Raw genomic sequence first — 14,055 nt, forward strand, 5'->3', positions numbered from 1 at the left:
AATTCAAGCAGGTTGGAAGACTGAGGTGGGAGGAGCACTTGAGGCCAGTAGTTCAAAACCAGCCTGGGCTATGAGACCCCTGTCTCTACAAAAAATAAAATAAATAAAATTATCAGGGAATGGTGCGCATCCCTGTAATTTCAGCTACTTAGAAGCCTGAGACAAGAAGATTGCTTAAGTTCAAGAGTTCAAACTTCAGTGAGCTGTGATCACACCACTGCATTCCAGCCTGGGTGACAGAGTGAGACTCTATTTCATAAATCATTTAGCTGAAGAATTCAGTATCCTCAGAGCCCCCAATGCTCCCCTTCTAGTCATCAGCTTTTTTCAAGTGTTATGTCACTCCTGATTTTTGCCATTACAACTTAGTTTTTCTTGTTTTTGAATTTTAAATAGATTGAATTCATCATGTATTTTGTTTTGCTTTTTTCCTTCAAAATTTCACCTGTGAGATTAATTTATATTATAGCATGTAGCAGTAATCCATTTTTATTCTAGCTAGTATTCCATTGAATGAATCTACCTCAATGTGTTTATTCTAGAGTAGATGCGCATTTATTTCATTTTCAGTTTTTTGGCTATTGCAAGTAATGCTATTGGTACAATCTTGATATCTTTTCTTGGGTATATATTTTGGAGTGAAATCCTAGCCATATGCATGCATATTGTTCACTTTAAGTAGATAGCACTAGATATTTTTTTTTCTTTTTTTCTTTTTTTCTTTTTTTTGAGGCAGAGTCTCACTCTGTAGCCCAGGCTGGAGTGTAGTGTCATGATCTCAGTTCAGTACATCCGCTGACTCCTGGATTCAAGCAATTCTCCTGCCTCTGCTTCCTGAATAGCTGGGATTACAGGTGTGTGCCACCACACCTGACTAATTTTTGTATTTTCAGTATAGAGACGATGTTTCACCACGTTGGCCAGGTTGGTCTCCAACTCCTGACCTCATGTAATCTGCCTGTCTCAGCCTCTCAAAGTTCTGGGATTACAGGCATGATAATTTCTTGAAAATACAAAAAATTGTATTAACTTTTACCTAACCATCAGCAATGTGTGAAAGTTCCAGTTGTTTCACATCTTTGCCAACAGTTGGTGGTGTCTCTTTTAAATCATTCTGGTAGCTGTGTAACAGTGTCTTGGGTTTGAGTAAAGTCATGAGCTCCATAACAACGTTTTGGTCAGTGATAGACTGCATATACAATACTGGTCAATAAAATTATAGTGAAGCCTATGTAGAAACCTGATATATGGTACTCGACACTAGTATTGCAAATCATGTAGGGGACATCACTGATATTCAGTAATGGTGCTGGGACATTTGATTTTCCATATAAAAATATATAAATAAAAATGTATATAACATCTAGGTTTGTATACATACACTGTATGATGTTTGGACAACAAAAAAACTTGCCTAATGAGACATTTTTTTAGAATAGATCCTGTCAATGCATGACTGTATTTGTATTTCACTAATGAGATGATTCAAGAGCCTTTTCATATGTTAACTGGGTACCCAGATATTCTCTGCCCAGGTCTTTTGTCCAGTTTTCTATCTTTTACTTAGCAATAAGTAGGAATTCTTTGTGTATTCTGAACATGTATATACGTAATTGTGTGTGTGTGTGTGTGTGTATGATACATGTATTTATATATCTAATATGTATTAAAAAAATTTTCTCTCAGTCTGTGGATTATTATATCTTTTGATGAAAATACTCTATATTTTAATGTAGTCCCAATTTATCAGTCATATACTTTGATTAGTGATTTTTTTTGTGTCTTGTTTAAAACTCTGTCTACCATCAAGGTCATGAAAATTTTCTTCTGTTACTTTCTAGAAGTTTATTTTTTACTTTCAATCTTTAGGTTTATACTGCATTTGGAATTGATTTTTCTGTATAATATGATATATATCTCAAGATACATTTTTTTCAACATGTATTTCCAATTGACCAAGTTCCAATTTTGAAAAAATAAACATTCTTTCTTCTTTGTACTGTATTGTCACCTCTGTTGTAAATCAAGTGATCATATATGTGTGGATTTGTTTCTGGACTTTTTGTTTTTGTCCATCGATCAGCTTGTCTGTCCTTGAACACTGATACCATATTCACCGCTTCAATCATTGCAGCTTTATAATACATCTTGATATCTCACAGTGTAAGTTTTTCAGCTTTGTTCTTAAAAGTCATCTTGGCCATTCTTGGTTCTCTGTGTTTTCATACAAAATTTAGAATAAATTTGACAATTTCCATATTAAAAAAATCCTGGAAGGATTTAGATTGATATTTTACTGACTTTATCAATTTAGGGAGAATTACATCTTTATAATGTTGAGAACTTCAGCCCATGAATATGGTATTTTCACTTATTTGAGTCATCTTTATCTCAATTAAGTTTTTAGTGTGGAGGTTCTGCATATATTTTGTTATATTTATTCCTAGATATTAAATTTTCTAATATTGCAAAGGTATTGTAAAAAAGGTATCAATTTATTTAAAGTTTATTTTATTTGTTTTTTTTTTTTGAGACTGAGTTTCACTCTTGTTACTCAGGCTGGAGTGCAATGGCGCGATCTCGGCTCACCGCAACCTCCGCCTCCTGGGTTCAGGCAATTCTCCTGCCTCAGCCTCCTGAGTAGCTGGGATTACGGGCACTCGCCACCATGCCCAGCTAATTTTTTTTTGTATTTTTAGTAGAGATGGGGTTTCACCATGTTGACCAGGATGGTCTTGATCTCTTGACCTCGTGATCCACCCACCTTGGCCTCCCAAAGTGCTGGGATTACAGGCTTGAGCCACCGTGCCCAGCCTAAAGTTTATGTTTTTAATAGTTTATCCTGCTTCATTGAAATTCAGGTGATTTTTAAATATATTCATCTTTGTATCCAGGAACCTTGCTAAATTTACTTATTAATTCTAATAGCTTATTTGCAAATTCTTTTGAGTCTTTAAGTACACAATAATGTTATCTGCAAAGATGGATTTATTCATTTATTTTCAAACTTGTGCCTTTTTTTTCTTTTTCTCGTGTTACTGTACTGTCTAGGACCTTCAATGCATTGTTAGATCGAAGTGATATGAGTGGGCAGCCTTGTTTTTGTTCATGAACTCAGGGAGAAAATGTTCAACATATCACCACTAATATTTTTGTAGATACTCTTTAGCAGATTAAGGAAGTTTTATTCTAATCCTGTTTACTAAGGACTTTTTTTTCTCTTTTTAAGTAATGAGTGGATGTGGAATTTTATCAGATGCTTTTTCTGCATGTATTCAGATGATTCAAGCATTTTTTTCTACTTATTCTACTAATGTGATGAATTACATTGTTTAATTTGTGTGTTTGTTAAGCCATCCCTGTATTCACAGATAAAGTAAATTTGATCAAGGTTGTATTTTTTAAAAAATGTATCATTAGATTCTGTTTGTTAATGTTTTGTTTAGAAATTTCGAATTTGTGTTTATGAGAGAGTGTTGGCCATAAATTCTTAATTTTCATAATGTTCTTGGCATTATATTGGTATCATGGTTATCAAGAACCTTGATAACGAAATAAAATAAGGTGGGATATTTACCTTTCCTATTGTCTTGAAAAGTTTGGGTAAGATTAAGAATTGATATTTCTTCCTCCTTTAATGTTTGGAAGAATGCTCTGGTGAAGCTATCTCACCTTGGAGGATTTTTTTGTGGACAAATTTTAAGTTATGGATTCAATTTCTTTTTTTTTTTTTTTTTTTTGAGACGGAGTTTCGCTCTTGTTACCCAGGCTGGAGTGCAATGGCGCGATCTCGGCTCACCGCAACCTCCGCCTCCTGGGTTCAGGCAATTCTCCTGCCTCAGCCTCCTGAGTAGCTGGGATTACAGGCACGCGCCACCATGTCCAGCTAATTTTTTGTATTTTTAGTAGAGACGGGGGTTTCACCATGTTGACCAGGATGGTCTCGATCTCTCGACCTCGTGATCCACCCGCCTCGGCCTCCCAAAGTGCTGGGATTACAGGCTTGAGCCACCGCGCCCGGCCGATTCAATTTCTTTAATAGTTTTAGTGCTATTTAGGTTTTCCATCTTTTCTTATAACAATTGAATTACTTGTGTTTTTCTAGAAATTCCTTTTTTTGTTGTTTTTCCTTCCAGCATTTGTGAGACTACTGAAAGCCCTATTTTAATTTCAAAATAGAACTCTTTTTGAGGATGTCTACTTGGTTTATTTCTCTCTTGGCCACAAAATTAGCAAATGCCTTTAGAGGAAAAGCAGGTCTTAATTGAAGCTCACTACTTTGTTTTTCTCATCACTTTGGGAACTTGTTTGGCCCTCCCTGTTTTCATAGCTCTGAATTCCAATTTTGGTCTCTCAGCCCCTTGGGATTATAGATCTCTACTGTTTTCTGGCCTCTTTTGTGCTTCTTATCCTCTCTGCTCTGTGCTGGTTATGACTCAGCAGAAAATTCCTAGAGGGAAAAGAGTAGCACAGAATGTTGTGTTTCTTTCAATCTTTTCTCTTAATTCTGGGTTCTTGGCCTTTTATGCCCTGGCTGTCTGGTTGTATTTTGAAGCCTTGAAATGTGTGCTATTTATATTTTTTTCAGCTTTTCTAGTTGTTGTAGACAGAAGAGTTGGTCTGATACAAACAGTCCCTCTTAGCTGGAAAATTAGGCAAGCCTCTTAAGGCATTCTGAACCTATTTCTTCATCTACACATTGAGAGTAATACCAGTTCCCTAAAAGGGCTGATTAATATGTGCCTGGTACTCAATAAAAATGTGAGCCAATATTATATAAATTTCAACAATAATAAATACTAAGCTGAACTTGTAGTGTAAGACAGGAATCAGCATTTTTTCCTTTAAAAATACAGAGAGTAAATATTTTAGTGTTTGTAAGAAACAAATGGTCATTGCTACCTTCTGCTGCCTCTACTGCTGTTTCTCCTTCTCTCCTTTTTCCTCTTCTCCTTCCCACTCTTCTTCTTTTTCAATACCTATTTAAAGCACAAAAACTATTCTTAACTTTCTGTATAACAATCAAGATTTTGTCAAATATAAGTGAATGGGAAATAAGAATTTAAGTTCAATTTTTAAAATTGCAGCAAATAGTTTAAATATATAATTTAATCTGACATAGATTATCTTATCACTCTATTCTTGCTCACTTCTCTCCTGTTTCACCCAGAGTAAAAGTCTTTGTCATGTATATTAAAGAATTTACACAACGTGGTTCCCTCCTTTACTCTCTTTTACTTCTCTGTCTTTGTCTTTTACTATTTTCTCTTTCATTTACTCTTTCCAGCTTCACTGCCTTCCTTGTTATTTCCCAAACAAGTCAGACAGGCTCTGCCTCAGCTCTTTGCACTTGCTAGTCTCTCTGCCTGGAATGCTTATTTCCCACACCTTATCATGTCTTTATATAAGCATTGCCTTCTTAGTGAGGCATACCCTAACTATCCTCTTTAAAGTTGCATTGGGTTCGATCACATCTTTTTTTCCCTTAACTTACTTTATTTTCTTTTTTCAGCAGCCTGTTCAAAATCTGTTATATGAAATCCTTTATTACTCATATTGTTTAGGTTGGAATCCAGTATTCTAAAAAATTTGGTCCCAACATGCCCTTCCAACCTGTTTTTCATTGTTCTCTCATATTATTCGTACTTTAACATGTTCCCTGTACAGCATAATTTTACTACCTAAAAATTGTGGTTTACCACTTTTATACTTTTGTTTATACTGTGTCCATTTTGTGCAGAAAGGTTAGGGAACCACTGCTTTAAACAGAAAGGAAATTATAAAAGAAAGAATCTTGGAGTAACAGGAAAGAAGAAAGAACAATGACATGAGAAGTAATAGTGTGAGAATGTAATAGACTATCCCTCTTGTGAGTTTCATGAATCATATTTGATGATTGCAACAAAATTTATCACATCATCTGATACTCAAGACAAGACAATTATACTTAAAAGTAGGCAAGGTAGAGACCTAACTGGTAGGTAGTAAGGTTTTCACACTTCATTCAACGTAGTTAAAATGTTAGTACCAGTAGACTGTTGTAAGTCACATATGTACATTGTGTTACCAAGAGCAACTGCTAAGAGAACTATATAATGTAATACACTCAAAACTATAAATTAATCAAGATAGAATCATAAAAAAGTTTCTGTAACCCCATAAAAGCAAGAAAAAACAGAGGAACAGGTCTTTAAAAGCTGTTGGCAAAATGGCTGAACAGGAACAGTTCTGGTCTGCAGCTCCCAGCAAGATCAATGCAGAAGGTGGGTGATTTCTGCATTTCCAACTAAGGTACTAGTTCATCTCATTAGGACTGGTTGGACAGTGGGTGCAGCCCACAGATGGCAAGCTGAAGCAGGTGGGACATCACCTCACCTGGAAAGTATAAGGGGTTAGGGAATTTCTCTACCCTAGCCAAGGGAAGTTGTGAGAGACTGTAATGGAAAGAAAGGTGCATTCTGGCCCAGATACTGCACTTTTCTCATGGTCTTTGCAACCGGCAGACCAGGAGATTCCCTCTGGTACCTACACCACCAGGGCCCTGGGTTTCAAGCACAAAACTGGGCAGCCATTTGGGCAGACACTGAGCTAGTGGCAGGAGTTCCCCCTCTCCCCAACAGTGGCACCTGGAATGCCAGCAAGAAAGACCCTTCACTCCCCTGGAAGGGGGAGTTGAAGCCAGGGAGTGAAGCAGTCTGGCATGGTGGGTCCCATCCCTATGGAGCGCAGCAAGCTAAGATCCACTGGCTTGAAATTCTTGCTGGCAGCACAGCAGTCTGAGGTAGAGCTGGGATGATCAAGCTTGGTCGGGGGAGGGGTGTCCGCTATTGCTGAGGCTTGAGTTGGCGGTTTTCCCCTCACAGTGTAAACAAAGCCACTGTGGAAGTTCGAACTGAGCAGAGCCCACTGCAGTTCAGCAAGGCCTCTGCAGTAAGACAGTTTGTCTAGAATCCTCTCTGGGCAGGGCATCTCTGAAAAAAAAGGCAGCATCCCAGACAGGGACTTACAGATAAAACCCCCATCTCCCTGGGACAGAGCACCTGGAGGAGGGGGTAGCTGTGGGCACAACTTCAGCAGACTTAAACCTCCCTGCCTGACAGCTCTGAAGGGAGCAGCGTATCTCCCAGCACAGCACTGGGGCTCTGATAAGGGACAGACTGCCTCTTCAAGTGGTTCCCTGACCCCCATGTATTCTGACTAGGAGACATCTCCCAGTAGGGGCTGATAGCTACCTCATCTAGGAGAGCTCTGGCTGGCATCTGGTGGGTGCCCCTCTGAAACAAATCTTCCAGAGGAAGGAACAGGCAGTAATCTTTACTGTTCTGGAGCCTCTGCTGATGATGTCTAAGCAAACAGGGTCTGGAGTGGACGTCCAGCAAATTCCAGCAGAGCTACAGCAGAGGAGCCTGACTGCTAGAAAGAAAACTTAACAAACAGAAAGGAATAATATCCACATCAACAAAAACGATGTCCACGCAGAGACCCCATTCAAAGGTCACCAACATCAAAGACCAAAGGTAGATAAATCCACAAAGATGGGGGAGAAACCAGTTTAAAAAGGCTGAAAACTCTAAAAACCAGAATGCTTCTTCTCTTCCAAAGCATCACAATTCCTCACCAGCAAGGGAACAAAACTGGATGGAAAATGAGTTTGACAAATTGACAGAAGTAGGCTTCAGAAGGTGGGTAATAACAAACTCCTCCACGCTAAAGGACCATTCTAACCCAAGGCAAGGAAGCTAATAACCTTGAAATAAGGTTAGACAAATTGCCAACTAGAATAACCAGTTTAGAGAAGAACATAAATGACCTGATGGAGCTCAAAAACACAGCAGGAGGACTTTGTGAAGTGTACACAAATATCAATAGTCGATTCAATCAAGCTGAAGAAAGGATATGAGAGATTGAAGATCAACTCAATGAAATAAAGTGAGAAGACAAGATTAGAGAAAAAAGAGTGAAAAGAAATGAACAAAGCCTCCAAGAAATATGGGACTATGTGAAAAGACCAAATCTATGTTTGATTGGTGTATCTGAAAGTGATTAGGAGAATGGAAACAAGTTGGAAAACACTCTTCAGGATATTATCCAGCAGAACTTCCCCAACCTAGCAAGGCAAGCCAACATTCAAATTCCGGAAATACAGAGAGCACTGCAAAGATATTCCTTGAGAAGAGTAACCCCAAGACACATAATCATCAGATTCACCAAGGTTGAAATGAAGGAAAAAATGTTGCAGCCAGAAAGAAAGGTCGGATTACCCACAAAGGGAAGCCCATCAGACTAACATGGAATCTCTCTGCAGAAACCCTGCAAGTCAGAAGAGAATGGGAGCCAATAGTCAACATTCTTAAATAAAAGAATTTTCAACCCAGAATTTCATATCCAGCCAAATTAAGTTTCATAAATGAAGGAAAAATAAAATCCTTTACAGACAAGGAAATGCTGAGAGATTTGTCACCACCAGGCCTGCCTTACAAGAGCTCCTGATGGAAGCACTAAACATGGAAAGGAAAAACTGGTACCAGCCACTGCAAAAACATACCAAATTGTAAAGCCCACCAGTGCTAGGAAGAAACTACATCAACTAATGAGCAAAATAACCAGCTAGCATCATAATGACAGGATCAAATTCACACATAACAATATTAACCTTAAACGTAAAGGGGCTAAATGTCCTAATTAAAAGACACAGACTGGAAAATTGGATAAAGTTTCAAGACCCATTGGTGTGCTGTATTCAGGGGAGCCATCTCACATGAAAAGACATGCATAGGCTCAAAATAAAGGAAGGGAAGAATATTTACTAAACATGTGGAAAGCAAAAAAAAAAAAAAAAAAAAAAAAAAAAAGCAGGGGTTGCAATCCTAGTCTCTGATAAAACAGACTTTAAACCAATAAAGATCAAAAGAGACAAAGAAGAGCATTACATAATGGTAAAGGGATCAATGCAATAAGGAGAGCTAACTGTCCTAAATATATGTGCTCCCAATACAGGAACATCTAGATTCATAAAATAAGTTCTTAGAGATGTACAAAGAGACTTAGACTCCCATACAATAATAATGGGAGACTTTAACACTCTGCTGTCATCATTAGACAGATCAACGAGACAGAAAATTGACAAGGATATTCAGGACTTAAGCTCAGCTCTGGACCAAGCAGACCTCACGGACATCTACAGAACTCTTCCGCCCTAACCTCAAATCAACAGAATATACATTCTTCTCAACACCACCTCATACTTTTTCTAAAATTGACCACATAATTGGAAGTAAAACACTCCTCAGCAAATGCAAGAGAACAGAAATTATAACAAACAGTCTCTCAAACCACAGTGCAATCAAATTAGAATTCAGGATTAAGAAACTCACTCAAAACTGCACAACTACCTGGATGCTGAACAACCTGCTCTGGAATGACTACTGGGTAAATAATGAAATTAAGACAGAAATAAAGATTTTTTTGAAACTAATGAGAAGAAAGACACAATGTACCAGAATCTCTAGGACACATGTAAAGCAGTGTGTAGAGCAGGCGTCCCCAAACTTTTTACACAGGGGGCCAGTTCACTGTCCCTCAGACCGTTGGAGGGCCGCCACATACTGTGCTCCTCTCACTGACCACCAATGAAAGAGATTCCCCTTCCTGAAGTGTGGTGGGGGGCCGGATAAATGGTCTCAGGGGGCTGCATGTGGCCCGCGGGCCGTAGTTTGGGGATGCCTGGTGTAGAGGGAAATTTATAACACTAAATGCCCACAAGAGAAAGCAGGAAAGATCTAAAATCGACATCCTAACATCACAATTAAAAGAACTAGAGAAGCAAGGGCAAACATATTCAAAAGCTAGCAGAAGACAAGAAATAACTCAGATCAGAGCAGAACTGAAGGAAATAGATATATGAAAAACCCTTCAAAAAAATCAGTGAATCCAGGAGCTGATTTTTTGAAAAGTTCAACAAAATACACCACTAGCCAGACTTAATAAAGAAGAAAGAGAGCAGCATCAAATAGACACAACAAAAAATGATAAAGGGGAGAGCACCACTGATCACATAAAAATACAAACTATCATCAGAGAATACTATAAACACCTCTATGCTAATAAACTAGAAAATCTAGAAGAAATGGATAAATTCCTGGACAAATACACCCGTCCAAAGACTAAACCAGGAAGAAGTCAAATCCCTGAATAGACCAGTAAGTTCTGAAATTGAGGCAGTAATTAGTAGCCAACAACCGAAAAAAGGTCAGGACCAGAACAGTTTCACAGCCAAATTCTACCAGAGGTTTGAAGAGAAGCTGGTATTATTCCTTCTGAAGCTATTCCAAACAATCCAAAAAGAGGAAATCCTTCCCAAATCATTTTATGAAACAAGCATTATCCTGATACTAAAACCTGTCAGATACACAACAAAAAAAGAAAATTTCAGGCCAATATCCCTGATAAACATTGATGCAAAAATCCTCAATAAAATACTGGCAAACTGAATCCAGCACCACATCAAAAAACTTACTCACTATGATCAAGTTGGCGTCATCCCTGGTATGCAGGGCTGCTTTAACATAGGCAGATCAATAAACATAATTCACATAAACAGAACCAATGACAAAAACAACATGATTATTTCAATAGATGCAAAAAAGACCTTTGACAGAATTCTACAACCCTTCATGCTAAAAACTCTCAGTAAACTAGTTATTGATGGAATGTATCTCAAAATAATAAGAGCTATTTATGAGAAACCCACAGCCAGTATCATACTGAATGGACAAAAACTGGAAGCATTCCCTTTGAAAACTGGCACAAGACAATGATGCCCTCTCTCACCACTCATATTCAACATAGTATTGGAAGTTCTGGCTAGAGTAATCAGGCAAGAGAAAGAAATAAAGGGTATTCAAATAGGAAAAGAGGAAGCCAAATTGTCTATTTGCAGATGACATGATTGTATATTTGGAAAATCTCATCATCTCAGCCCAAAATCTCCTTAAGTTGAAGCAGTTTTAGCAAAGTCTCAGGATACAAAATCAATGTGCAGAAATCACAAGCATTCCTATACACCAGTAACAGACAAATTGAGAGCCAAATCATGAGCGAACTCCCATTCACAATTGCTACAAAGCAAATAACATATTTAGGAGTACAACTTACAAGGGATGTGAAAGACCTCTTCAAGGAGAACTACAAACCACTGCTCAAGGAAATAAGAGAGGACACAAACAAATGGAAAAATAGTTCATGCTCATGGGTAGGAAGAATCAGTATTGTGAAAATGGCCATTCTACCCAAAATAATTTATAGATTCAATGCAATCCCCATCAAGGTGCCATTGACTTTCTTCACTGAATTGGAAAAAAAACTACTTAAATTTCATACGGAACCAAAAGAGAGCCCGCATAGCCAAGACAATCCTAAGCAAAAAGAACAAAGCTGGAGGTATCACACTACCTGACTTCAAACTATACTATAAGACTACAGTAACCAAAACAACATGGTACTGGTACCAAAACAGACATATAGACCAATGGAACAGAACAGAGGCCTCAGATATAACACTGCACATCTACAACCATCTGATCTTTGACAAACCTGACAAAAACAAGCAATGGGGAAAGGATTTCCTGTTCATTACATGGTGTTGGGGGAACTGGCTAGCCATAAGCAGAAAGCTGAAACTGGATTCCTTCCTTACACCTTATACAAAAATTAACTCAAGATGGATTAAAGACTTAGATGTAAGACCTAAAACCATAACAACTCTGGAAGAAAACTTAAGCAGTACCATTCAGGACATAGGCAATACCATTCAGGACATAGGTGGGCAGAGACTTCATGACTAAAACACCAAAAGCAATGGCAACAAAAGCCATAGTAGACAAATGGGGTCTAATGAAACTAAAGAGCTTCTGCACAGTAAAAGAAACTATCATCAGAGTGAACAGGCAACCCACAGAATGGAAGAAAATTTTTGCAATCTATCCATCTGACAAAGGAGTAATAGCCAGAATCTACAAATAACTTTAATTAACAGGAAAAAAACAAGCTCATCAAAAAGTGGACAAACTATATGAACAGACATTTCTCAAAAGAAGACATTTATGCAGCCAACAAATGTGAAAAAAAGCTTATCATCACTGGTCATTAGAGAAATGCAAATTAAAACCACATTGAGATACCATCTCGCACCAGTTAGAATGGTGATCATTAAAAAGTTTGGAAAGAACAGATGCTGGGGAGGATGTGGAGAAATAGGAACACTTTTACACTGTTGGTGGGAGTTTAAATTAGTTCAGCCATTGTGGAAGACAGTGTGGCATTTGACCCAGCAATCCCATTACTGGGTATATACCCAAAGGAGTATAAATCATTCTACTAGAAAGACACATGCACATGTATATTTATTGTGGCACTGTTCACAATAGCAGACTTGGAACCAACATAATGAAAATGTGGCACGTATACATCATGAAATAGTATGCAGCCATAAAAAAGGATGAGTTCATGTCCTATGTAGGGACATTAATAAAGCTGGAAACCATCATTCTCAGCAAACTAACACAAGAACAGAAAACCAAACACTGCATGTTCTCACTCATAAGTGGGACTTGAACAATGAAAACACATGGACACAGGGAGGAGAACGTCACATACTGGGGTCTGTTGTGGGGAAGTGGGGCTAGGGAAGAGATAGCATTAGGAGAAATACCTAATGTAGATGATGGGTTGATGGGTGCAGCAAACCACCATGACACGCGTGTACCTATGTCACAAACCTGCACATTCTGCACATGTACCCCTGAACTTAAAGTATAAAAATGAAACAAAACAAAAACAGAGGAACAAGGAACAGAAGAAACAAACAGAAAACAATAAAATGGTAAACTTAAGACCAGTATTTACCTTAAAAGGATACAATATGAAAAAAAGGAAAAATGGACCATGAAAAAGGATTTCTCTGTGAAAATGGTTTTTTTTTTTTTTTTTTTTTTTTTTTTACGTGAAGTATTCCTGTTGTAATGGGAGATATTTATGAGTGAATTCTAATTACCTTGTATTGTAAAAGTGAAAGTCACACTGTACTCTCAGTAAATTTGTGATTTGTTCTTTCCTAATTTCAACAGTTTTTAGGTAGTATTGAGGAAAGTTTACTTGCAAACAGAAATTGTTTTGTACGTGTTCCATTTGAATTCTGTAGTGACTAAATGAAACCACTACAGAATTCTAATGAGTGGTTAAATTGACAAAGTTCACAGAAAAGGAGTATGAACTATATAAATATTATAAGGAACATTTAGAATTACAATAATAAGAGAATTCAGGTTGAAGCAGCAATTAGAGGTGTTTTTTTTTGCCTATCAGATAGGGATTAATTAATTTCATAGTTCCTAATTGTAATGGGGTATGAAAAAATAGTTGCTGTTATATGCAATTAGAAATATACATTTGATTAACATATTCTAAGGTGGTTTTAGAGGAATGACCAACTTTTAACATGTTAATTTGCATTCAGCAATTCAGATTATGGGAAGCTGTCTATAAGAAGTATGCTTAATTGTTCACAGTAACATATATAGACCGTTGTTTATTTTAATGTTATTTGCAGTGGAGAAAGGCTAGAAATAGCTTGGTTATGTCCTGGTATCAGGAAATGTTTTAAAGTAAAACCTAATATATATTAACACTTCACAAGAAAAAAAATTTCACAAAGAACAGACATGATTTAGCTATGTTGGTGTAACTTCCATAATATTTCTCAGTTCCAAAATATATTGAGGATACTTTAATAAAGAGATTTGTTGTGAAATCATTAATTTGAATAATTGTTAATTCCAAACATATCCAAATGTAAGTTCAAGGTTCAACAAAACAAACACAAGTTACATTTAATTTACTGTTCTGATTGTTAGTCCACTTATTTTATGGTTAATCAAGTTGAACATCACATACATGTATTTTCAGAAACTAAAAGTCACCTCATATGTTTACATCAGTAACATATTTCTTCTAATTTAAAAATTTCTTTTTTGCCAATTTTTTAAGGCCTAGACTGAT

General features: G+C 37.2%; 1 protein-coding gene across 2 annotated transcripts in view; it reads left to right on the forward strand.

Annotated features, from left to right (window-relative positions):
• PDE3B (phosphodiesterase 3B) overlaps nt 1–14,055 on the forward strand; it is a 237,028-nt gene that overhangs the window by 115,392 nt on the left and 107,581 nt on the right. The window lies entirely within an intron of this gene.

This window comes from Saimiri boliviensis, chromosome 6 (genome assembly GCF_048565385.1).
Source record: "Saimiri boliviensis isolate mSaiBol1 chromosome 6, mSaiBol1.pri, whole genome shotgun sequence".
NCBI classification, from domain to species: Eukaryota; Metazoa; Chordata; class Mammalia; order Primates; family Cebidae; genus Saimiri; species Saimiri boliviensis.